At 41.9% G+C, this 27012-nt stretch overlaps 1 protein-coding gene across 2 annotated transcripts in view; it reads right to left on the bottom strand.

The window, feature by feature from the left end:
* LOC309612569 (uncharacterized protein) overlaps positions 1-27012 on the bottom strand; it is a 452870-nt gene that overhangs the window by 5676 nt on the left and 420182 nt on the right. For both annotated transcript variants that reach the window (XR_014235281.1, XM_082358452.1), the window contains one exon: positions 1-27012. This exon is cut by the window's left edge and continues 5676 nt beyond it; it is cut by the window's right edge and continues 19137 nt beyond it. The gene's annotated coding sequence lies outside the window, so the exon portion shown is untranslated.

Below are 27012 nucleotides of genomic sequence, written 5' to 3'. Positions count from 1 at the left end.
CCAAGAGGCACATGAAAAGATGCTCAATATCACTAATTATTAGAGAAATGCAAATCAAATCTACAATATGGTATCAACTCACACTGGTCAGAATGACCATCATCAAAAAATCTAGAAACAATAAATGCTGGAGAGGGTGTGGTGAAAAGGGAACCCTCCTGCACTGTTGGTGGAAATGTAAATTGATACAACCATTATGGAGAGCAGTATGGAGGTTCCTTAAAAAACTAAAAATAGAACTACCATATGACCCAGCAATCCCACTACTGGGCATATACCCTGAGAAAACCAAATTCAGAAAGAGACATATACCACAATGTTCATTGCAGCACTATTTACAATAGCCAGGACATGGAAGCAAACTAAATGTCCATCAACAGATGAATGGATAAAGAGGATGTGGCACATATATACAATGGAATATTACTCAGCCATAAAAAGAAACGAAATTGAGTTATTTGTAGTGAGGTGGATGGACCTAGAGTCTGTCATACAGAGTGAAGTAAGTCAGAAAGAGAAAAACAAATACCATATACTAACACATATATATGGAATCTAAAAAAACAAAACAAAAAAAAATGGTACTGATGAACCTAGTGGCAGGGCAGGAATAAAGATGTAGACGTAGAGAATGGACTTGAGGACACGGGGAGGGGTGAGTTTAGCTGGGGTGAAGTGAGAGTAGCATTGACGTATATACACTACCAAATGTAAAATAGTTAGCTAGTGGGAAGCAGCAGCATAGCACAGGGAGATCAGCTTGGTGCTTTGCGACCACCTAGAGGGGTGGGATAGGGAGGGTGGGAAGGAGGTTCAAGAAGGAGGGGATATGGGGATATATGTATGCATATGGCTGATTCACTTTGTTGTACAACAAAAACTAACACAGTATAGTGAAACAATTATACTCCAGTAGAGATTAAAAAAAAAAAAAAAGACCTTTGTCAATCATCTTAATTTTTCCCCACCCCCCAGTCTCTCCCTTTCTCTCTGTATCTTACAAATTCATACAAAGTCCCTGGCCCTCTTCAGTTCTGTTGATTTACAGGATTTAGTCACTGACCTGGGTATTACTTCAGGAAAGTTGCCATTCTCTGGTTACTTATAGGAGAGGATATTTTGAAATTATGAAGATTGCTAATAGAAAGTCAAGACCTTCAGATTTTTATAACAGACTTCTAATCAATAATGAAAATATAGAGAAGAAAGGGAAGAGAAGGAGAGATGAATTGTGAGAGCACAATCAATACCTCAGTGTCAGCACTCTGTTTGTTGTGTGTGGCTTCTTCAAGTAGGAGGACATCTTGGACGAGTAGCTGTATAGCTTGACCATCCACCCCAGACCCAGGAAGAAGCCCTTTACCAAATTCCTGACCTACTTGCAGGCCCAATCACATTCTGCAGGGTTTGCCTGGCTAATATCTCTGTATCCTTTACGTTTAGCATCACTTCCTCTAGAAATCTCTCTCAGAATGCTCCCCTTTTGACGTTTGAGTCATTGCAGTTTGGAGCGAGAGGGCTTCAAGGACAGGAAAGATGACTAACTCCATACTGAGATACTGAGATCTGCAGGTTTTGTGATTTCTAAGGAGAATCCAGGTGGTGAGATGTAGTGAACAGCTGGCTCTCTGGGCCTGGATATCAGGGCAGAAGACTGGGTTCAGAAGCAACTGGGAAGCTACCAGCAAATGAACTGTCTTGAAGGCACTGGGTTGAGGGGAATCCCCAGGTGTAGCCTAGGCTTGATGCATCCCTGGGCCGCCACCATGCACAGGGGCGATATCAAACTCAGAGGAAAGAGATGAAGTCAGAGCTCTATGTGAAGGGTTTTCTGTAGGCCCAGATTCGTGATACCAGGGTAGTATGAATCATCATCACTGTGTAACATTTCTTACTGAGAATCCAGGAAAGTGCTTACATCTACATTAAGCTTTCAGGCAATCAAACACTGAATTTTTTTTAAAGCCTGAAAATGGTATTAATGTGTGAAAAACACTTAAAAAAAAAAAACACCAATATCTTGAGAACAACTGAGAAGAACGTTTCACCAGGCTGTCTACAGTTCACAGCTCCAGCCTGAGCACAGGCTTGTAAAGACATATAACAAAGGTGCCTCTCTCCCTGAGGAATAAGCACCTGAATCATCCACTGCCTACAAGTGTGGCACCTACCATAAAAACAACTCTCCCTTTGATTGCCATAAAATGCCCACATTTCCTTAGTGTTGATTTGCCGGTGAGAGGCTGAGGGAGCCCAGAACCAGGTCTCCAATTAGGCCTTATTATCACTAACCAACAATGGACCAGTGGAGGGACCGAATGAAAACTACAACAGCCATCTCTCTGGGTGCTTTGATGTCCACATCTTCCGTCTTCCTTGAAGCCTTCCTTGACGCTATTTAGGCTGGGCTCATAATGTTAGGGGATCTCTTTTCCAATGGAAGCAGAACTATAGTTTGGCAAAAAATAAAACCATGGTCCAGTTAGATGAAGGGAGGCTATGTATGCATTAAGCCTCCTCCCCCTAATTTCCATTTATAAGGACATTTGCAGAGCCTTGCAGGCATCTGCTTCTAAGTTCTGTGTCTGATAGTGCTATCATAACCTGCTTTAACCTTTTACATGCTGTTGGCCTACCTGTGGCTCTCCATGCTGATCATTTTCCATGGTCCAGATTAAGGACCACCTCTCTCATGATGGCTGATGGTGCCAGTGAACTGACACCACCCTGACACAAATGGGAACCCTCCTAGACCCTTCCCTTGGTCTCACATCTAGGTACCATGTATGTCCTGGAGAGTACCACCCTTAGCACATCACCCATAGCCCACCGCATCTGAGCTCAGATCCCCATCCTTTCTTTTTTTTTTTTTTTTTTTAATTTTATTTATTTATTTATTTTTGGCTGTGTTGGGTCTTCGTTTCTGTGCGAGGGCTTTCTCTAGTTGCGGCAAGTGGGGGCCACTCTTCATCACGGTGTGCGGGCCTCTCACTATCGCAGCCTCTCTTGTTGCGGAGCACGGGCTCCAGACGCGCAGGCTCAGTAATTGTGGCTCACGGGCCTAGTTGCCCCGCGGCATGTGGGATCTTCCCAGACCAGGGCTCGAACCCGTGTCCCCTGCATTGGCAGGCAGATTCTCAACCACCGCGCCACCAGGGAAGCCCCCCCATCCTTTCTTATCAGAATTTGAAATTTCTTTGGTTTAGTTAATTCTCCCTCTAATCCTTATCACATACAGAAAGCAGAATGAGCTTTCTACAGTGAGTGTCTGACTTTTCCATTCTTCGGTTAAAAGCTCTTTAGCCCCATCACTGCCTTCCCATGCATACAGGAGGAAGTCCAAGTTCCTGCCCATGGCTTACAAGGTCCCCATGATCTGTTCCCTCTATGCCTTGCCAGATGTAACCCCTGTGCAGGACAAAATGTGTCAGACAACTAAGGAGATGATTTTATTCAGGCTATTGCAATAGGAAGAACAAATGAGGAACGTATCAAAGAACAGGAAGGGGCTTTGAATTTGATAATAGACAGGTAAACCGGGGAGTCATGGGCAAGTCCTATGGAAGCCATGAAGAAGAATTGAGATGGGCCTATCTAGGAATATGTGAGATCACGGTGGTTGTTTTTGTGGTTAGATTTTCTTGGAACACAAAAGGGTGGGGAGACTTCCTAAAAGCTATCTCCAGGAGCACAGGGCTCAGGTAAAGTTCAGCACTGTCATCTCATTTCACTCCACCACTCTGACTTCCAGCCACAGACACACTCACCTGAGCTGTTTTCACACCCCTGGGACAGAGCTCAATCTGCTCTCTATGAATGGAAAGCCCTTCTCTGTCTTCTATGCCTAAACATCTTTCAAGATTCAGTTCAAGATTCAGTTACTTTCTCCATAAAATCTTAATCAGGACCCACTTTGTTGTTATAAGGATTAAACAGAGTGATGTAAGTGAAGTCCTTTGCATGGGGCACCCAGTAAGCACTGAGGAAACACAGACTTATAAACACCTTTCCTGGCTGGGCCATGCAGATGGAGCTGCCCCCACTGTACCCGACTCAAAACATCTGTCTTCACACCTGAGACACCAGGACTCAGTTGTTGCCATGAGCTCCTCCTCATGTTGTTTATTCATGCTTTTAACAAACATTTATTAATCCTCACTGGGGCTACAACAGTGAACAAGACAGTCCCACTGCCAGCCCGTATGGAGATAACAGCCCCTGAGGCTACATATGAGTAAGTAAACAACTGCAATTTGGAGGGGTGCAAGCACAAGGAGGCTACTAGGTATGCATGCTCTGGGGGATAAAAGTAGACCTCTGACCCAGACCGGGGCTGGGTGCAGGCAGCTTTCTGGGAGGAAGTGATGGCTAAGCTTAGATGAGGGGGAAACTGTTCAAAACATTATTTGTAAAAGATCTAGACCCTGGAAGGAGAGAGGGAGGAAGGAATGGGAAATGCCTCACTTAAGGCAAGATAACTGGTCATCTCTTTCTTTGCCTTCCTAGTCTACACACACACACACACACACACACACACACACACACACACACACACTAACACTCACTCACACACAGGAACATGCACACACTTCCCTCATGGCTTATCTCTGTTCTGCCTATAAGCATCAAGGTGTGAAGAATGAACCTTTTATCCTACACTTTGGATGGACTGTCTGTGTCTGAATTTTTTGTTTTGGTGCTGATAGGAATCTAAGTTATTAACCCTGATAAGTACCCTTTAATTTTTTTTCCTTAGAAGTTAAGTGGGACTCAGACTTTACTTAGAGGAAGAGCTGGGGGAAGAGAGTAAGGAGGTCACATGATAAGCACTCAATAACCATTTCCTTCACTTGTTCCTGAGCCAAACCTTTTCAGCAGCAAGTGTGATGAATTTGTGCACTGTGTGTATAGTAGTAACACTAGATATTGTCAGGAAGAAAACAATGCTTTGGAAAGCTTGTTCCAGGCAACATGCATGGGGATAAACCCCTGGGAGTCCAGAGTGTTAGGAGCAGGGCTGCTGGTGAGTAAGTGGGGGAGGTGGGGACCAGGGCCAAAGAAGGAGTGAGGGGCCGCCAGCAAAGGCCCAAAATGCCTTTCTGGGAGAACTGAATTCATTAACTTCAACTTTGAGCCCTCATCCGTCTTCTGCAGTGAGGGACTGCTGTAGATGGGCCACTTAGTGATAACACTCACAATACCTGCGATTGGCTAGGGATGTGGCTGTTTGTATGAGATACCACCCTTAGCCACTAAGAGCGCTCTGTGTGCTCTGCTTCACCAGCCGTCTACCATCAGCCCCTGCAGACACACCGTGAGCACTCATCACCAGCCCAGAAACTCCACTCACTGTGAAGCTCAGGTAAGCCCATTGCTCCGTTGCCTCTGCAAAAGGCTGTTTCAGGGCCAAGGATGCACAGGGAATTGTTAAGGATCTATAAAGGAGTTGAGAAAAAAATACAGTGCAACCAGAAGAGCCCTTGAGAGCCAAGATCAGCTTTATATTTTGCAGGGTCCAGTGAAAAATGAAAACATGGGGTTCCCTGTTCAAAAATTATTAGCAATTTCAAGATGGCAACAGCAGAGCATGAAACCAAGCCTAGGACCCTTTGGATCGCAGGGCCCTGTTTGACTGCACAGGTTGGACAAACAAAGTCAGACCAGCTGAGGGGTCATAAAATCCAAACCCCTTATTTTATGAGTGAGAAAATTAAAGACCAGAAGTGGAAAGCGTTCTCTTGTTCCAGTGCCATGTCATTTTCATGCAGTAGGAGGCCTCCACACTGGGGTTCCTTAGTCATGAACTGTTCATTTACCAGTTGCGTGACCCCAGACAAATTATGTACTTTCTCCCTCAGCCTCCTCATCTGTAAAATGGGGGTAATAATACAGACCTCAAAGATTATTCATTAGAATTAAACACAGTAAAGAGGCAGAGAATTCAGAACAGTACATGAGCTATAGTAGCTCCCAATAAACTATCACAATTTTAAGTATTGGTAATAGCAGTAGTAATGATTGTAGTATTTCAGTAAGCTCCTCCTTTTGTCTCCTTTGAGTGGCTTTCCTTTTCTGTATCAAGGAGGGGACACCTTTGCCAACACTGACTGTGAACCACCTCACTGTGGTCATAGTTGTAGGGCAGGGGTCCCCAACCCCCGGGCCACAGACTGGTGCTGGTCCGCGGCCTGTAAGGAACCGGGTCGCACAGCAAGAGGTGAGCAGCAGGCAAGCGAGCAAAGCTTCCTCTGCCACTCCCCATCGCTTCCCATCGCTCTCATTACCTCCTGAACCCTCCCCTCCACCCCCCAACCCCACCCCCGTCCGTAGAAAAATTGTCTTCCACGAAACCGGTCCCTGGTGCCAAAAAGGTTGGGGACCACTGCTGTAGGAATTAGGGCTATAATTCCTTTAGAGAAAGGCTAGACTCTTATAAAAAGCTGACTCCAGCAGTCCTGCTCCTGGGACCCTGCAGCATTTACTCCCATCAAAGACTGGGCTGTCTTTAAAAAGAAGGAAATCCTGCCATCTGTGACAACATGAATGGACCTGGAGGGCATTATGCTGAGTGAAATAAGCCAGACACAGAAAGAGACATACCGTATGATCTCAGTTATATGTGGAATCTAAAATAGTCAAACTCATAGAAGCAGAGAATAGAATGGTGGTTACCAGGAAATGGGGAGATGATGATTAATGGATACAAAGTTTCAGTTATGTAGGATAAATAACTTCTGGAGATCTACTATATAGCACAACGCCTATGGCTAACAGTGGTGTATTGTATACTTACAATTTCCTAGGAAGGTAGATCTTAAATGTTCTTCACCACAAAATAATAATAAATAATAATAATAATAATAAAGGGGATGGAAGGAGACTTTGGGAGGTAATGGGTATACTTCTGGCCTTGATGGTGGTGATGGTTTCACAGGTGTATACTTATTCCCAAACTCATCGAGTGGTATACATTAAATGTGTACCGCTTTTTATATATCAATCATATCTCAGTAAAGTGGTTTAAAAAAGTAAAGCTCCTAGTAGATTAAAAGAAAAAAAAAAGATAGGGCTGAGCTGCATAAAGGCAGGGCTTCTCAAACTGCTTTCATCTACATACAGCAGGATGTCCAGGAGTGCTTGCCAAAAGTTCACATTTCTAGATCCCAACTCAGACCCAATAAATCAGAATCTCCCAGGGTGGGATCCAGGAATCCAGTCTAACAAGAACCTCTAGAAATTCTTATTTCACACCAAAGGGTGAGAACCACTGTCCAAGGCCAGCTGCAGGTTCACGGCCATCAGCAAGCCCTCCGGGGCGCGCTGCCTGCATCGAGCGTGGCGTCCGCCTCACTCCTTCAGGCTGTCTAGCCCCATGGTAATCTTGCATGGGGAGGGCACCCAGCGGCCACCAATTAGAGCATGTTGGTTGGCTGTCAGATGGTTCACCGCACACATCTCACATCTAACACACAAGAAAGGCCGACCGCTGTGCCAGCTGGTCAGGCTGTTCCATCTGGGCCTGGTCCAGGGAGACTCTGGCTGGGGTCCTGAGAGTGACCCAGAGAGGCAGAGCATGTCACCACACACAGTGTCTTGCTCTTTGCAGCCTCCAACTGTGGGACACCTCTCCCAATTCTGGAATTTACTCAAGCCTCACAGCTTACTGCTAAAGCTTGAGCTATATAAAAAAAGAATGAGGGGCATTTTAAGCCTCACTTTAAACAGACTTCAAAAGGAAAAGGGGGTCAAAAGGTACAAACTTCCAGTTATAAGATAAATAAGTTTTGGGGATGTAATGTACAGCACAGTGACTACAGTTTAACGATACTGTTTTGTATATCTGAATGTTGCTAAAAGAGTAGGTCTTAAAAGCTCTCAACACACACACAAAAGTGTAATTATGTGAGGTGACGGATGTTAACTAGATTTATTGTGGTGATGATTTAGCAACGTATAGATATATCAAATCATTATGCTGTGCACTTTGACTAATACAATGTTATATGTCAATTATATCTCAATAAAACTGAAAAAAAAATGTCTTCCACCAGACGCACAAGGTCATAAATTGCTTTAATATGATAAGTTATCTGGTGGTTCTTTATACCAACTATACCAAGCAAATGGCAAACATTCCTCACTACTCAGGGTAGCCTGCCTGGCCCTTTCTGTCTGTCACTTGGGGAAAGAGAGAGAAATCCATTTGAAACCAGGCTCTGATCATCATGGGGATGGCGGGTGTTGCTTTACCATCCTGCATTAAATCCTCCTCTCCCCAGCACTCAAATTTACCTTCTTTCAAAGCACATACTTTGTACTTTTAATTTATACCTTTGTCAGAAATTAAAGCTGACTTGCTCACTTTTTTTGGCTGGCGTCTCTAATGGCCCCAAACTCTGCTGCATTTACAAGGAAAGCACAGGAGGAGCTTGGGGATGTCCCAGCACACCCTGCAGGAAAGGGAGCAGCATTCTGAGGAAGTGAGGCGTGTGACCCTGGGGGACCCTCATGGGGCTCTGGATGCCTAGGTGTCTGCTTCAGGACATCTTGAGAGTTAACATCAACTCAGCAAGACTCCCTAAGAGCAGATCCAAGCTTGTGCCCACTACTCATCCACAACACAGCCCCCTGTGTGGCTCAGAGCCACTCCTATAATGCCCTGCACTACATCCATCAGCATCAAATCTTCCCTGTGGACCACGGAGGCAGCCAACATATACATTTATGAAAATAAGCACAGTATGAGAAAAGAAAAATCATAGGCCCACCTTCCCCAAAGCTTTATTTTTCATTATTTTGGCTCACAGTGCTTCTTACCAAGTTTTGTTTGTTTGTTTTATATTTTTATCTATTGTATTATGCTACCACTACCATATAAGCTTCATGAGGGAAGGACTATGATTTGTTTTGTTCATAAAACATATAGGTGCTTAAAATGTGGTTATTAAATGAGAGAATGAAGGAATGAGCTCACTTAACCTAACCCAGTCTTGATGGACACCCCTACCCCAAGTGATATCATATGCTACCTAGTTCATAAAGAATATTTAACAAAGACTTGGGGGATAAGGAAATTGTTGTAATTATTCTTTTTAAAAAGTCAAAATATATATAAGCCCATTACTTTGTTTGTTCCAATAAAGAGAAAGGCAACAGTCTAAAAAATAAACATAACCAGAAAAAGAAATAAATATAACAACAAAAAAACTCCTAGAAGAAAACATGGGTGGTAAGCTCCTTGACATCTGCCTTGGCAATGATTTTTTAGACTTGACACCAAAAGCAAAGTCAACAAAAGCAAAAATAACCAAGTTGGACTACGTCAAACTAAAAAGCTTCTCTGTACAGCAAAGGATAACAAAATTACAACAATCTAATTTAACGATGAACAAACAATCTAATTTAAAAATGGGCAGAGGATCTGAATAGACATTTTTCCAAAGAAGACATACAGATGGCCAATAGGTACATGAAAACATGCTCAACATCACTAATTATCATGGAAATGCAAATTCAAACCACATATCACCTTACACCTGTTAGAATGGCTGTTATCAAAAATGCAAGAAATAGCAAGTGTTAGCGAGGATGTGGTGAGAAGGGAACTCCCAGGCACCACTGATAGGAATGTAAACTGGTGCAACCCCGACAGAAAACAGTATGGATGTTCTTTAAAAAAATAAAAGTAGAACTATTATATGACCCAGCAATTCCACTTCTGGGTATTTATCCAAAGAAAACAAAAAAAAACTTGAAAAGATATATGCACTCCTAGGTTTGATGCAGAATCATTTACAATACCAAGACATGGCAACAACCTAAGTGTCCACCAAGGATGAATGAATAAAGAAAATGTGGTATGTATACACACACACACACACACACACACACACACACACACACACACACACACACAGGAATACTATGCAGTCATGAAAAAGAAGGAAATCTTATCATTTGCAACAACACACATGGACCTTGAGGGCATTATGCTAAGTGAAATAAGTCGGATGGAGAAAGAACAATACCACATAATCTCACTTATGTGTGGAAACAAAAAAAAGCACATGAGGGATAAGTGGCAATGCTCAGAGAAAGAAGACACAAGGTCAGGAGAGATGTGCTGAATGTGGATGGGTCTTGGAAGGAGGTTAGCTCCTAAGTCATTAATTGAGAAGAAGACATCCTCTCTTCTGAGAAGACTTCCTGACCTTGCAGGCTGGCGGTCCACATAGTCTTTTTTTTTTTAATTTATTTATTTTAATTTATTTATTTTTGGCTGTGTTGGGTCTTCGCTGCTCCGCATGGGCTTTCTCTAGTTGCAGTGCGGGGGGCCTACTCTTCATTGCAGTGCGTGGGCTTCTCATTGTGGTGGCTTCTCTTTTTGTGGAGCACGGGCTCCAGGCGCGTGGGCTTCAGTAGTTGTGGCACAAGGGCTCAGCAGTTGTGGTGCATGGGCTTTGTTGCTCCACAGCATGTGGGATCTTCCTGGACCAGGGCTCGAACCCATGTCCCCTGCACTGGCAGGCAGATTCTTAACCACAGGGAAGTCCCCACATAGTCTTAAAGACATTGCCAATCGTGATACTTGTCACAAGATATTTTAGCACCTGTGTATTTGCCCATGCACTTTTGAAAGACTACGTTTTATTTGCCTCTGAATCCTTGGGCTCCAGCACACAGTAAGTTCTCATTAAATGTTGGCCAAACAAATGTTGCCTGAACATGAGTTGGCAGGCTTTTCTGGGTGGAAGGAATGGATTGAACAAAGGCTCGTGGGAAGGAACAGTGTAAGTAGACAAGGAATGCATGTTTGCTTGTTGCTAAAAAACTGGAGCTCTGGACAATTCAATGTTATAGTGACAAACGCACCTAAGTCAGTGGTCTAAGCAAAGAGCTGCATTAAGAAACCATCCCTTCCAGCCTGAAGCTACCTTTGTTGCTGCACCCAGATCATTAAAGCATAAAGGCATTGCTGTTTCCTCAGTAGTTTTGTGAAAAAATGAGTACCTTTGTCTTCATCTCCCTCCCTGGGGCTTTCCCTACAGGTTGAAAAACAAGAGGGTTCCAGCTACAGGGAAGGGAAGCAAGATCCCACTTCAGATAATGAGATTCTTGGAAGCATGTACACACCCTGGGTGAGTAAGAAATACCATCAGAGTGTCAGGTCAGGGATGGGGTGGTCATGGCACCAGCTCTTCCTCCTGCTCGCTCTTCCTCACAGGATTTCCAGAAGCAACGGACTCTTGTGCTTTCTAACAATAATCTAAACCAGAGGCATCTGCTTTCATCTTTCTCAGCTGAAAGGCCTTTTAAGCTCCCCACTGTTTGTTTTGGTTTATTACTGAAAGGCTAAAACCATAAAAAAAAAAGTATTGTTGTGGGTATTTTCCAGTTGAGATGAAATATTTAACAAGGGCGAGGTGGGGAGGAGGAAGTTTGCTGAAAATACCATTCTTTAAAGGTCAAAAAATGCATAAACCCATTACTTTAATATTGTTTGTTCCCACGAGAGACAAAGTGTTTGGAGCCCTCCCCGCTGCTTCCTCCCCCCCAGACTTCCGTGCACAAATGCACACACATTTCAGGTCCATCCTCCAAAAGCACAGCTATGATCTTCTTACAGCTCTGCTTAGAATCTTCCTTGGCTCCACCCAGCCGAGAAAATGAGATATAGTCTCCTAGTGCCACAGGAAAATCCTACCACAATCTAGCTTGAACTAGTTGTGTAAGCTCACAGCTCACAGCTCACAGGGTCCTCCCAGCCCCTTGCCATTTCAGCCTGTCAAAAAGATATATCCATGCACATATTTTCAATGTATGGTTTTGCCTCTCTGTGTCACAGAATCATGCCAGTCTCTGAAATCATCTCTGCGCCTCTCCCTTCTCATCCATGGTGACACATCAAAACCCGACCCAAACTTTCCATACTTAGCGCAAGTTCGCCTCTTCCAAGATGTCTCCCCATCGCCCCAGTTAGAGCCCTCGTGGAGGCACGTGGCCATGCTGGGCATCTTCTCAGGGCTCAACTCCACTTTCAGGTTGTGACTTTCCCAAGAGCAGGGGCCAGGATCTATATAACTTTGTGTCCCCCACCAAACACAATGCCTCTGCCTAGCCAGTGCTCTGTATTTTTTGAATAACTGAATTAATGAAGAAAGAAGCCAGCCCCTTCCTCTCTGCAGCATTTGCTCCACTATTTGTGCAAAAATTAAATTCTCAGAACATGCCAAAGCACTCTACATGATGGATGCGTCTTCTGATTGGATTATAATTAAAATGTTGGTTTTTTTTTTTGGTAACAACATAGTTACCTCGATTGGCAGAAGGGAGATGGCAGATGTAATGGATAATTGATGAACAGTTTGAATGTTGCCATAATGTATATCCTATTATGTTTCCTGTTTCAAAAGACAGCTTTAGAGGAGCATCCCAAGAACCTGCTGTTGAATTATCATCCCCAAGTATAGCCGAATTATACAGCATGAGAAAGCTAGAAAATTGAAAGAGCTGACAGAGGAGGAGGGAACAGAATAGGAAGACCATGGGGCCGAAAGAATGCGGCAGTTCATTAGGAGGCTGCAGAGTGGCATGAAGGTGGGTCCTACGTAGCCTGAGAGGCAAGGGCTGCTCTGGACACACGCTAGACCAGCATCATCCAGTACAGCAGCCATCAAGCAAATGCAGCTATTGAGCACTTGAAATGTGGGTGGAGTGAACTAATATGTGTTGTAAGTACAATAACATCTATGCTGGATTTTAAAGATTTAACATGAAAAAAATGTAAGCTATCTAATCAATGATTTTTATAACTATTGCACATTGAAGTGATAAGACACTGGATATATTGGGCTAAATAAATTATTAATATTAAATTCAACTGTTTCTTTTTATTTTTTAATGTGGCTACTAGAAAATTTAATATTACATATGGGGCTAGAGTTTGTGGCTTGGATATTTCTAATGAACAGCACAGTTCTAGACTAAGTTTTCTAGACTAAGTAGGATATCACTCTTCTCACCCCCAAGAAGAAAAAAGAGCATCAATCATACTCAAAAAAAAAAAAAAAAAAAAAAGAAGAAGAAGAAGAAGAAAAAACAAAGCAGGTACCAGAGCTGGCAACTTTGTGGTAGCAGGAGAGTCATTTTCTGTCCAGACGTCCATACAAATTTTTGCAGAGCCCCAAGGCCTGGGACTAACAGTACAACTATTACCATGGCCTCAGGACAGCTGACCATCCTAAGCCCCAAGGAGGAAAAATGCCAAGAAGTAACTGTCATATTTGGATGTGGGAATGAAAAAAAAAAAAAGAGGTTCTTTAAAAAGGAGCTGTTATGCTTTAACTTACATTTTTTCTATCTTTGCAGGGCTCATTCCTATTAATGGTTTATTTAACCTGATGTTCCTAAATGGGCTGGTAAGTGTGGCTTAGCTGATTCTTTATCAGCTTTAGGTACCATTCACTGTAATAATTAGGTCTAATTTCTTACCAAAAAAACAGTCTTAAGATTAACGTATAACCAAAGGAGTCTTTGAAATCAGTAACTTTGACCATCACTTTACTTCTTCAACCTGACTAAACTAAGATGTGGCATAGCAACCTGTCAAGGGCCACATGCAATACTGGTCAGGTAGGGGTCGAGGTGGGAGGATGGGGACAATAGTTTGAATTTGAGTATTTCTAGTGTCAACAGAAATCTCTTTGCTGTAATTGGCTTAGTCCCCAGTTGAAGTTATGCTTATCCAAAATCTTAGGTGGTATATTAGTTATCTACTGCTGTGTAACAATCTACCCCATAATTTAGCAGCTTAAAACAACACAGTGTATTATCTCAGTGTCTGTGAGTCAGTAATCCAGGTGTGGTTTAGCCAGATCTTCCATCCCAAAGTCTCTCAGAAGGCTGCAATCAACATCAGCCAAGGCTGCAGTCACCTGAAAGTTCAACCAGGGCACAGTCTGCTTCCAAGCTCACCCACATGGTAAATACTTTCATGTATGTATATATGTGTGTTGTGGAGATAAGTTCTCATAAATACCGCTATTGCTTTTTCTATTAACAGGACAAATGACTTACCCTGCATTTATATCTGCTCACCACTCTTCTACCTTCTCTCCCTGCTCCCACCCCCTCCCCAAAAAGGGTAAAAATAAATTTACCCTTGATTAAAAGACCTGTAATCAAGGGTAAATTTATCTCACAAAAGGCTGTCAGCAGCTTATGTAGAACCAACTTCCCTGTATCACATGTAAGTTCTACCAAAAAATGGCTTGTAATGCAATTCTTTGTGAGTTTTCACTTGCAGTTGTACTAACAGATGAAAGATCAAAGAGGGAGCAGTCCCTTGCACAGCCGAATGCCAGTGGCTCCTCAAAACTAAGCCATCACTCTCTCAACAAACAGGCGTCCACCCTTCTGCCCACCAATTCATCTCACCCAGTAGACCACCTGAAGAGCAACTGGACTGAAGGTGAAGCTGCAGCTTTTCAAATAACAAGGAAAGGCAAAAGCCTCTTATGACAAGATGTGTTTCATTCCCCCCATATTTTCTGTTTGTTGAGGCTCATCAATCCCCCACCTACACCAGCCAATGGACTGTGCGGTGGGGGTGGGAAATCGCGGAGAGAAAAACACTCAGGGCAGATATTCTGCAGCTCGGCACCTCCCCTGGCAGGTGCAGCGGGGCTGCTCATAGCGGTCTGGGGCGCCAGGGCGTGTGAAGTCTCCCTTCTCCCTCGCTGACCCCACTCTGGCCCCTTTGTCCAATCCTGAGGGGACTCCAGTCAACATTTTCACTCCCCTGCCAATGGCTTTAACATCATACTTGAGTTTTACTGCAAACCTCTTTTATATTTTGTTTATTTCCAAAACCTGCCTATTGTTTCTCTACCTAATTGAACAGTAGACCTGACCATCACATGTAACCATTTACTGATGACTCAGATATCAAACACCAATGACCTCAAGACCACTGAGTGTGTGTCTGCTTGTTCTCGGTCAAAATGGCCCCAGATCTTTGTGCCTTTAAGTTCATGTACCATTTCCTATAGATTTTCTCTCTCTTCCCTCAAAACTAGGCTTTGACAACCATTTTTACATACGGTTAACCCGCCTGGCTGGAATTCTCTCCTGTATGCAAATCAAAGCACACACTTACACTCATATTCCTCTCTAATGCAGGGCTTCTCATCCAATGGGGGCTGGGGGAGAAAAATACAAAACAAAAAATAAAATCTATGCAAAATGAGTTACAATGTTCTGATTATAGAGCTCAAGGTCTCTCTCATGAGTTCAATGCATCATTTTTACCTTTAGTATTAGTTTGCATAGATCCAGTTTAACAGCTTTGTTCCTAATAGCTACAAAGAACTGTGAACTCTGGGTAAGTGATTAAAGTTCAATTTACGCCTTAACTTTTATACATGTGTAATAGAAGTTTGGTGTGTGTGTGTGTGTGTGTGTGCATGCATTAAGTTTTCCCTGCACATCACCCACTCCATCATCTGGTATAGGAATACTGAAGATATTATTGACTCATCATTCTTCTTTACTCCTCACATCTGATCAGTCACCAAGTCCTTATAATTCCACTTAAAATATTTCTCAAATCCATCTCCTCTTATGCGTTCCACTGGCTATTGCTATGTGTAACAGTTTGCTAGGGCTGCTGTGATGATTGATTTTATGTGTCAACATGATTGTGCCATGAGGTGCCCAGATATTCTGGCCAAACATTACTCTGGGTGTGTCTGTGAGAGCATTTTCGGATGAGATTCACCTTTGAATCAGTAGACTAAGTAGAGTGGATTGCCCTCCCTAATGAGCGGCCCAAACCCAATCAGCTGAAGGCCTGAATAGAAAAGAAAGCCTGACCCTTTCTCAAGTAAGAGGAAACTCCTTCTACCTGACTGCCTGAGCTGGGACATCAGTCTTTTCCTACTTTTGACTTTGAACTAAAACATTGGCTCTTCTTGGGTCTCAAGCCTGCTGGCTTTGGGAACTTTTATCATCTGCTCTCCTGGTTCTCAGGCCTTTTTATACAGACTGGAACTACACCATCATCCCTCCTGGGTCTCCAGCTTAGTCTCCATAATTATGTGAGCCAATTCCTTACAATAAATTGATAGATAAACAAACATTCAGACAGACATACCCTGTTGGTTCTGTTTCTCTGGAGAAATCTGGCTAATATAGTTGCCACAACAAAATACCACAGATTGGGTGGCTTAAACAACAGAAATTTATTTTCTCACAGTTCTGGAGGCTGGAAGCCCAAGATCAAGGTGTCAGCAGGTTTGGTTTCTCCCGAGGCCTCTCTCTTTTGCTCACAGATGACTGCCTTCTCCCTGTGTCCTCACATGGCCTTCTCTCTGTGCGTGAACATCCCTGGTGTGTATCTTGTGTCCTAACCTCCTCTTCTTCTAAAGACACAAGTCAGATTGCATTGAAACCCACCCTGACAGCCTCATTTTAACTTAATTACCTATTTAAAGGATCTATCTCCAAATCCAGTTACATTCTGAGGTTCTAGGATTTAGGGCTTCAACCTAAGAATTTTCGGGAGACACAATTAAGTCCATAACACCATGGCTATTGTCTTAGCTTATGGAAATACTCTTTTATCATTCCTCTCCTTCCTCCACTGTTGCCACCTTCCAATCCATCGACAATTGTTAAAGTAATCTTTCTAAAATCCAAATATGATCAGGCATTATCTATTTTATTTGGTCTTGTAAGTTCTTAATGTTTCATTGCTTGTAGGACACAGCTGAAAGTCTTTAGCCAGAAAATATCAAGGTCTTCTGGGTCTCACCCTTAACTACCCCGTTCTAGCGTCATCTCTCATCATTCTTCCTCATTTGCCCAACACCCTATTTGTAGCCATCCCAGAAAACTCTGCAGAGATCATTCATCTTTGTGTTCAACCCAGAAGCCTTTTTAACTGTATCCTTTGAAATGTGCAGCCTCCCTGAGCACATGCCGTCTGGCCATGGCTACATAATTATCAGTGGATCTGAATCTTCCTTTCCAGACAGAATAAACCTTCAATACTACTTTGTGTCCAAATAAAAAACATATTAATTAGTTAACCCATTAACTATTTTCTGGGTACCTGCTTTAGATCCAGCCCTTTCCTAGGGACCAAACTTGCCAGTCTACCTTTGGAGGTGAGAAATGTACATGTCGTAAAAGAACTAACAATACAATCCATACTCTCCTGGCCTTCTCCCAAAGATGGCCAAGAGATAACTCATCTATATCTATTGCTAAGGATTTGTTACAATCAATGGTTTAAAATAAACGGAAACACAGTGTCTAGCAGAATAGCAACCTTTCTTCTAGCATAACATATACAACAAACCAGTAATAGCCAGCTCCTCTACTCCAAGATTTGCTGCCTAGAAATAGTCATAACCAGAAATAACATAAGTGTGACAATCTAAAGACTCAGACCATCTATCAGGACAGTGATTTCAGAAGCTTAGTGTAGGTGGATTTATAAGACCAATAAGCCACCACTGCCATAATCTATAATAAAGTAATATAGACCCCAAGGAAGCCTGGGTAGCTGAGAACACTGTGTGCACATGGTTATGTGGGTAGGGGTGATGTGCTTGGGGGCTACCCATTAGCTCTACACACTGAGACTTCCAGTACAACTTCAATACCTTAAGTTAAATTGGACAGTTAAATGCCATCAGGCAATTTCTCCTTCCCGGTCAAAACAATAAGCCACAGTATCACTATTGTTAATTGTCTGAACAAGCTGCTTACATGGAAAAATAATGTCATCACAAAAGAGATCCACAATGCCTTCCTTGGATTTCCAATTTTAATTTTTTTAAGATGTTCAGGTCAGGTGAGTAACATTTCACCAAAAGGAAACAGTCTTTTCTGAGTCTTAACTGACCTAAATAGAACAAGCACAGGGAAGGGGATCAATGGGGACAAAATATGCAAGAAGATTTGAAGAGGTGCTGTTGGTTGGCTAAACACCGCACTTATAAGGCGCTGGGGAGAACTGATGAAGTCATGGGAGGGAAAAAATATCTTACTAATAATTCCGAAGCTGTAAGGACAGAGACCATAACTACCATATACAGAGAAAGTATGCAGACATGATTTATTAATTTCTGGGTGAATGACCAGACCACATAGCCCTGCGTATTCTAAAACGTGAAGATAATTGTTGTCATAGCATTCCTTTTTTTTTTTCAACATCTTTATTGGAGTGTAATTGCTTTACAATTGTGTGTTAGTTTCTGCTGTATAACAAAGTGAATCAGCTATACGTATACATATATCCCCATATCGCCTCCTTCTTGCATCTCCCTCCCACCCTCCCTATCCCACCCCTCTAGGTGGTCACAAAGCACCGAGCTGATCTCCCTGTGCTATGCAGCTGCTTCCCACTACCTACCTATTTTACATTTGGTAGTGTATATATGTCCATGCCACTCTCTCACTTCATCCCAGCTTACCCTTCCCCCTCCCCATGTCCCAAGTCCACTCTCTAGGTCTGCGTCTTTATTCCTGTCCTGCCCCTAGGTTCTTCAGAACCAATTTTTTTTTTTAGATTCCATATATATGTGTTAGCATACAGTATTTGTTTTTCTCTTTCTGACTTACGTCACTCTGTATGATAGACTCTAGGTCCATCCACCTCATTACAAGTAACTAAATTTCGTTTCTTTTATGGCTGAGTAATATTCCATTGTATACAGGTGCCACATCTTATTTATCCATTCTTCTGTCAATGGACACTTAGGTTGCTTCTATGTCCTGGCTATTGTAAATAGTGCTGCAATGAACACTGTGGTACATGACTCTCTTTGAGTGATGGTTTTCTCTGGGTATATGCCCAATAGTGGGATTGCTGGGTCGTATGGTAGTTCTATTTTTAGTTTTTTAAGGAACCTCCATACTGTTCTCCATAGTGGCTGTATCAATATACATTCCCACCAAGAGTGCAAGAGGGTTCCCTTTTCTTCACACCCTTTCCAGCATTTATTGTTTGTGAACATCTTGATGATGGCCATTCTGACCAATGTGAGGGGATACCTCATTTTAGTTTTGATTTGCAATACTCTAATGATTAGTGATGTTGAGTATCCTTTCATGTGTTTGTTGGCAATCTGCATATCTTCTTTGAAGAAATGTCTGTTTAGGTCTTCTGCCCATTTTTGGATTGGGTTGTTTGTTTTTGTGATATTGAGCTGCATGAGCTGTTTGTATATTTTGGAGATTAATCCTTTGTCAGTTGCTTCATCTGCAAATATTTTTCTCCCATTCTGAAGGTTGTCTTTTCGTCTGGCTTATGGTTTCCTTTCCTGTGCAAAAGCTTTTATGTTTCATTAGGTCCCATTTGTGTATTTTTGTTTTTATTTCCCTTACTCTAGGAGGTGGGTCAAAAAGGATCTTGCTGTGATGTATCTCACAGAGTGTTCTGCCTATGTTTCCCTCTAAGAGTTTTACAGTGTCTGACCTCACATTTAGGTCTTTAATCCATTTTGAGTTTATTTTTGTGTATGGTGTTAGGGAGTGTTCTAATTTCATTCTTTTACATGTATCTATCCATTTTTCCCAGCACCACTTATTGAAGAGGCTGTCTTTTCCCCATTGTATATTCTTGCCTCCTCTGTCAAAGATAAGGTGACCATATGTGCGTGGGTTTATCTCTGGGCTTTCTATCCTGTTCCATTGATCTATATGTCTGTTTTTGTGCCAGTACCATACTGTCTTGATTACTGTAGCTTTGTAGTATACACTGAATTCAGGGAGCCTGATTCCTCCAGCTCCGTTTTTCTTTCTCAAGATTGCTTTGGCTATTCGGGGTCTTTTGTGTTTCCATACAGATTGTGAAATTTTTTGTTCTAGTTCTGTGAAAAATGCCAGTGGTAGTTTGATAGGGATTGCATTGAATCTGCAGATTGCTCTGGGTACTATAGTCATTTTCACAATGTTGATTCTTCCAATCCAAGAACATGGTATATCTCTCCATCTATTTGTATCATCTTTAATTTCTTTCATCAGTGTCTTATAGTTTTCTGCATATAGGTCTTTTGTCTCCTTAGGTAGGTTTATGCCTAGGTATTTTATTCTTTTAGTTGCAGTGCTAAATGGGAGTGTTTCCTTAATTTCTGTTTCAGATTTCTCGTTGTTAGCATATAGAAATGCAAGAGATTTCTGTACAATACTTTTGTATCCTGCTACTTTACCAAATTGATTGATTAACTCTAGTAGTTTTCTGGTAGCATCTTTAGGATTCTCTATGTATAGTATCATGTCATCTGCAAACAGTGACAGTTTTACTTCTTCTTTTCCAATTTGTATTCCTTTTATTTCTTTTTCTTCTCTGATTGCTGTGGCTAAAACTTCCAAAACTATGTTGAATAATAGTCGTGAGAGAGGGCAACCTTGTCTTGTTCCTGATCTTAGTGGAAATGGTTTCAGTTTTTCACCATTGAGAACGATGTTTGTTGTGGGTTTGTCATACATGGCCTTTATTATGTTGAGGTAAGTTCCCTCTACACCTACTTTCTAGAGGTTTTTTATCATAAATGGGTGTTGAATTTTGTTGAAAGCTTTTTCTGCATCTATTGAGGTGACCATATGGTTTTTCTCCTTCAATTTGTTAATATGGTGTATCACATTGACTGCTTTTCATATACTAAAGAATCCTTGCATTCCTGGGATAAACCCCACTTGATCATGATGTATGATCCTTTTAATGTGCTGGTGGATTCTGCTTGCTAGTATTTTGTTGAGGATTTTTGCATCTATGTTCATCAGTGATATTGGCCTCTTTTTTTATGACATCTTTGTCTGGTTTTGGTATCAGGGTGATGGTGGCCTCGTATAATGAGTTTGGGGGTGTTCCTCCCTCTGCTATACTTTGGAAGAGTTTGAGAAGGATAGGTGTCAGCTCTTCTATAAATATTTGATAGAATTCGCCTGTGAAGGCATTTGGTCCTGGGCTTTTGTTTGCTGGAAGATTTTTAATCAAAGTTTCAATTTCAGTGCTTGTGATTAGTCTGTTTATATTTTCTGTTTATTCCTGGTTCAGTCTCGGAAGGTTTTGTTTTTCTAAGAAGGTGTCCATTTCTTCCAGGTTGTCCATTTTGTTGGCATACAGTTGCTTGCAGTAATCTCTCATGATACTTTGTATTTCTGCAGGGTCAGTTGTTACTTCTTTTTCATTTATAATTCTATTGATTTGAGTCTTTTCCCTTCTTTTCTTGATGAGTCTGGCTAATGGTTTATCAATTTTGTTTATATTCTCAAAGAGCCAGCTTTTAGTTTTACTGATCTTTGCTATTGTTTCCTTCATTTTTTTTTCATTTATTTCTGACCTGATCTTTATGATTTCTCTCCTTCTGCTAACTTTGGGGTTTTTTTGTTCTTCTTTCTCTAATTGCTTCAGGTGTAAGGTTAGGTTGTTTATTTGAGATTTTCTTGCTTCTTGAGGTAGGCTTGTATTGCTATAAACTTCCCTCTTAGAACTGCTTTTGCTGCATCCCATAGGTTTTGGGTCGTCATCTTTTCATTGTCATTTGCTGCTAGGTATTTTTTGATTTCCTCTTTGATTTCTTCAGTGATCTCTTGGTTATTTAGTAGTGTATTGTTTAGCCTCCATGTGTTTGTATTTTTTACAGTTTTTTTCCTGTAATTGATATCTAGTTTTGTAGTGTTGTGGTCAGAAAAGATACTTGATACAATTTCAGTTCTCTTAAATTTACCAAGGCTTGATTTGTGACCCAATATATGCTCTATCTTGGAGAATTTTCCATAAGCACTTGAGAAGAAAGTGTATTCTATTGTTTTTGGATGGAATGTCCTATAAAGATCAATTAAGTTCATCTTGTTTAATGTGTCATTTAAAGCTTGTGTTTCCTCATTTATTTTCATTTTGGATTATCTGTCCATTGGTGAAACTGGGGTGTTAAAGTCCCCTACTATGATTGTGTTACTGTCGATTTCCCCTTTTATGGCTGTTAGCATTTGACTTATGTATTGAGGTGCTCCTATGTTGGGTGCATAAATATTTACAATTGTTATATCTTCTTCTTGGATTGATCCCTTGATCATTATGCAGCGTCCTTCTTTGTCTCTTGTAATAGTCTCTATTTTAAAGTCTATTTTGTCTGATATGAGAATTGCTACTCTAGCTTTCTTTTGATTTCCATTTGCATAGAATATCTTTTTCTATCCCCTCACTTTCAGTCTGTATGTGTCCCTAGGTCTGAAGTGGGTCTCTTGTAGACAGCATATATACGGGTCTTGTTTTTCTATCCATTCATCCAGTCTATGTCTTTTGGTTGGAGCATTTAATCCATTTACATTTAAGGTAATTATCAATATGTATGCTCCTATTACCATTTTCTTAATTGTTTTGGGTTTGTTATTGTAGGTCTTTTCCTTCTCTTGTGTTTCCTGCCTAGAGAAGTTCCTTTAGCATTTGTTGTAGAGCTGGTTTGGTGCTGCTGATTTCTCTTAGCTTTTGCTTGTCTGTAAAGGTTTTAATTTCTCCATCGAATTGAATGAGATCCTTGATGGGTAGAGTAATCGTGGTTATAATTTTTTACCTTTCATCACTTTAAATATGTCCTGCCACTCCCTTCTGGCTTGCAGAGTTTCTGCTGAAAAATCAGTTGTTAACATTATGGGGATTCCCTTGTATGTTATTTGTTGCTTTTCCCTTGCTCCTTTTAATATTTTTTCTTTGTATTTAATTTCTGATAGTTTGCTTAATATGTGTCTTGGCACGTTTCTCCTTGGATTTATCCTGTATGGGACTCTCTGTGCTTCCTGGACTTGATTGACTATTTCCTTTCCCATATTAGGGAAGTGTTCAACTATAATCTCTTCAAATATTTTCTCAGTCCCTTTCCTTTTCTCTTCTTCTTCTGGGACCCCTATAATTCGAATGCTGGTGCATTTAATGTTGCCCCTGATGTCTCTGAGACTGTCCTCAGTTCTTTTCATTCTTTTTTCTTTATTCTGCTCTGCAGTAGTTATTCCACTATTTTATCTTCCAGGTCACTTATCTGTTCTTCTGCCTCAGTTATTCTGCTACTGATTCCTTCTAGAGAATTTTTAATTTCATTTATTGTGTGTTCATCATTGTTTGTTTGCTCTGTAGGTCTAGGTCCTTGTTAAATGTTTCTTGTATTTTCTCCATTCTATTTCCAAGATTTTGGATCATCTTTACTATCGTTACTCTGAATTCTTTTAGGTAAACTGCCTATTTCCTCTTCATTTGTTTGGTCTGGTGGGTTTTTACCTTGCTCCTTCATCTGTTGTGTACTTCTCTGTCTTCTCATTTTGCTTAACTTACTGTGTTTGGGGTCTCCTCTACAGAGGCTGCACGTTCGTAGTTCCCATTGTTTTTGATGCCTGCCCCCCTGTGGGTGAGGTTAGTTCAGTGAGTTGTGTAGGCTTCCTGGTGGAGGGGACTGGTGCCTGTGTTCTGGTGAATGAGGCTGGATCTTGTCTTTCTGGTGGGCAGGACCACGCCCGGTGGTGTGTTTTGAGGTGTCTGTGAACTTATTATGATTTTAGGCAACCTCTCTGCTAATGGGTGGGGTTGTGTTCCTGTCTTGCTAGTTGTTTGGCATGGGATGTCCAGCACTGGAGCTTGCTGGTCGTTGAGTGGAGCTGGGTCTTAGCATTGAGACGGAGGTCTCTGGGAGAGCTCTCGCTGATTGGTATTACGTCAGGCCGGGAGACCTCTGGTGGTCCAATGTCCTGAGCTCGCCTCTCCCACCTCAGAGGCTCAGGCCTGACACCCGGCCAGAGCACCAAGACCCTGTCAGCCACACGGCTGTGGCAGTCACCCAACACTTGAGAGAGCAGAGGGTTTAAAGTCAGAAGAACTGGATGAAGTGATGCCTCAGTCACTTGCTGGTTGTGGAACTCAGGCACAGCCCAAATCTCCCTGAGCCTGTTTCTCACCTCCACTCAGCCCCAGGGCTGTTCCAATGTTGTCAGGTCTCCGCCTGTCACTCAGAGCTGGTGCACCTCCTCCCCGGTGTCCGGCCCTCAGCTGACCCAGAAGCAGACACTGTCATAGCATTCTTGAAGTGATAACTCATGTGATATTGCCCTGTTCAGGTGATGTTAATGGAAGCTGAAATGGGAATAACATCTCCAGAAAGTCCCCCATGGTCCGAATGACGACAGCGCCTGTGAATTTTTCTGGTCTATGGCTCAGCTATGGGGTCGTTGTATTGAACCTTCTGTTTTGAAGGCATCCAGCCTTGAATATGAAATGATGGATCTCCTTAGATTTTAAGCCCCTGACACTTTATTCTATTAATAAATATTCATTTTCCTTTTCTCCCTCCAGTAGCATTTTCTCATCAATCATGGCTGAAGTCATAGCTGTGAAAGCCCTTTATCTTTTACTGTTCATCTCTACATGATTCTGTGCATCCTTACAAAATTATGAAATTATTGAAGATTGGGTCTGAACCTTTTGTTTAGTGCTGTTTTTAATCATCACTGAATCCGTGTTTATTCCCAGAATGAAACCACTTTGTTATTTTTTTTCTTCATTTTCTTCTAGTACATGTATAAATCACTCCATTGGAATCTACTGTCTTGTAAAAATAAAAATGATCCCCAAATGTTCAAGAATTACTCAGGGACTATTCAGTATTCAATATGTCAAAGCAGCCAAGACAGCCAGTCAGGAAGAAGATTAGAATCAATGAAGAAAAATCCATCCCCGGCACAAGTTGTCCTGCTGCCAGCGCTGTCGGAGAAGTCCTGCTCACTCGGCACTCTCATTACTGGGAGAAAAAGTCTTCAAGCATGAGACCAGGGAGGAGGCTGCAGCCTCTGCTGCCTGAGTTCTTAGGACAAATCCACAGTTTATTTTGTCAAAACGGATACTCCTATGGAGTGGCCGTCTGCTGCGCAGTTTTAAAGATCTCCTTCACCTCTCTGCTGCCTCCAGACAGGGAACAGTCAGTGGGGCCACAGCAGGGGGCTCAGGATAACCCCAAAAAGCTGGGATGCTGAGATCTCCACTTATTTCCTACTGATCCACCGACATAAGAGGCTCTCTGCCTGGGGCAGGATTTTTGCTCAGTTCTGCCACTCTTCTCATCCTTCCAACCAGAGCTGCATATCATCCAGTCTCCTCCTACCCCATTCAAACTCCTTCCACAACTGGGGACTTTAAAAGGTTAACATCTGCCTGGATTTCAAATATGAAAACTGGCCCAGGTGTTGATAGAGTTGATAATAATAGATGATGGTCACAAAAATGGGATGGGATCAATGAGCACCTCACAAACCGATAGTCTGGGAGCACCTTCTGTGGGCATGGCCCATGCCAGGTTGCACATTTGCAAAAGCAGCTCTGGAAGCCATTGGATGGCTACAAGTGTTGAAAGCAGGAAAGAAGAGAGGCAAAGAAGTTGGGGCAGGCTGAAGACAATGAACACCTGGAGCAAACAGGCTTAGTCTTCCCCTTCCATAAGAATATGCTGGAAAAGATGTCTAGTTCTAATGCATTGCTAGACTCACACAATTGCAAAAGGAATCCCAGCCTCAGCATCTGTCTAGGTTGTATCTAAAGGCCCTTCCAAACCACTGATGCTTAGACTTTCTGGTCTGGAAAGGAAGTAAATTCAGTTCTTCTGTATGGAATACAGGGTCTGCTTGAACCCCAACCTCCAATTACAAACTCCAAACTCTTTCTGTTTTCCACATCTTTATTGGAATATAAATGCTTTATACTGTTGTATTAGTTTCTGCTGTACAACAAAGTGAATCAGCTATATGTATACATATATCCCCATATCCCCTCCCTCTTGAGCCTCCCTCCTACCCTCCATATCCCATCCCTCTATGTCATCACAAAGCATCGAGCTGATCTCCTTGTGCTATGCAGCAACTTCCCACTAGCCATCCATTTTACATTTCATAGCGTATATATGTCAGTGCTACTCTCTCACTTCATCCCAGCTTCTCCTTCCCTTGCTGTGCCCTCAAGTCCATTCTCTACATCTGCATCTTTATTCCTGCCCTGCCAACAGGTTCATCGGTACCACTTTTTAAAATTCCATATATATGCGTTAGCATATGGTACTTGTTTTTCTCTTTCTGACTTACTTCACTCTGTATGACAGATTCTAGGTCCATCCACCTCACTACAAATAACTCAGTTTTGTTGCTTTTCATGGCTAATATTCCGCTGTATATATGTGCCACATCTTCTTTATCCATTCACCTGTGGATGGACATTTAGGTTGCTTCCGTGTCCTGGCAAATAGTGCTGCAATGAACATTGTGGTACATGTAACTTTTTGAATTACGGTTTTCTCAGGGTATAGTCCCAGTAGTGGGATTGCTGGGTCATATGGTAGGTCTATTTTTAGTTTTTAAGGAACATCCATACTGTTCTCCATAGTGGCTGTATCAATTTACATTCCCACCAACAGTGCAGGAGGGTTCCCTTTTCACCACACCCTCTCCAGCATTTATTGTTTCTAGATTTTTTGATGATGGCCATTCTGACTGGTGTGAGGTGATACCTCACTGTGGTTTTGATTTGCATTTCTCTAATGATTAGTGAATATTGAACATCTTTTCATATTTGTTGGCCATCTGTATGTCTTCTTTGGAGAAATGCCTATTTAGATCTTCAGCCCATTTTTGGATTGGGTTGTTTGTTTTTGTGATATCGAGCTGCATGAGCTGTTTGTATATTTTGGAGATTAATCCTTTCTCAGTTGCTTCGTTTGCAAATATTTTCTCCCATTCTGAGGGTTGTCTTTTCGTCTTGTTTATGGTTTCCTTTGCTGTGCAAAAGCTAATACGTTTCATTAGGTTCCATTTGTGTATTTTTGGTTTTATTTCCCTTACTCTAGGAGGTGGGTCAAAAAGGATCTTGCTGTGATGTATCTCACAGAGTGTTCTGCCTATGTTTTCCTCTAAGCGTTTTACAGTGTCTGGCCGTACCTTTAAGTCTTTAATCCATTTTGAGTTTATTTTTGTGTA

The sequence above is a fragment of the Balaenoptera borealis genome (genome assembly GCF_965194805.1).
Source record: "Balaenoptera borealis genome assembly, chromosome: 15".
NCBI classification, from domain to species: Eukaryota; Metazoa; Chordata; class Mammalia; order Artiodactyla; family Balaenopteridae; genus Balaenoptera; species Balaenoptera borealis.
Note: the sequence above shows the minus strand (reverse complement) of the source record. Positions and strands in the feature narration are given on the sequence as shown.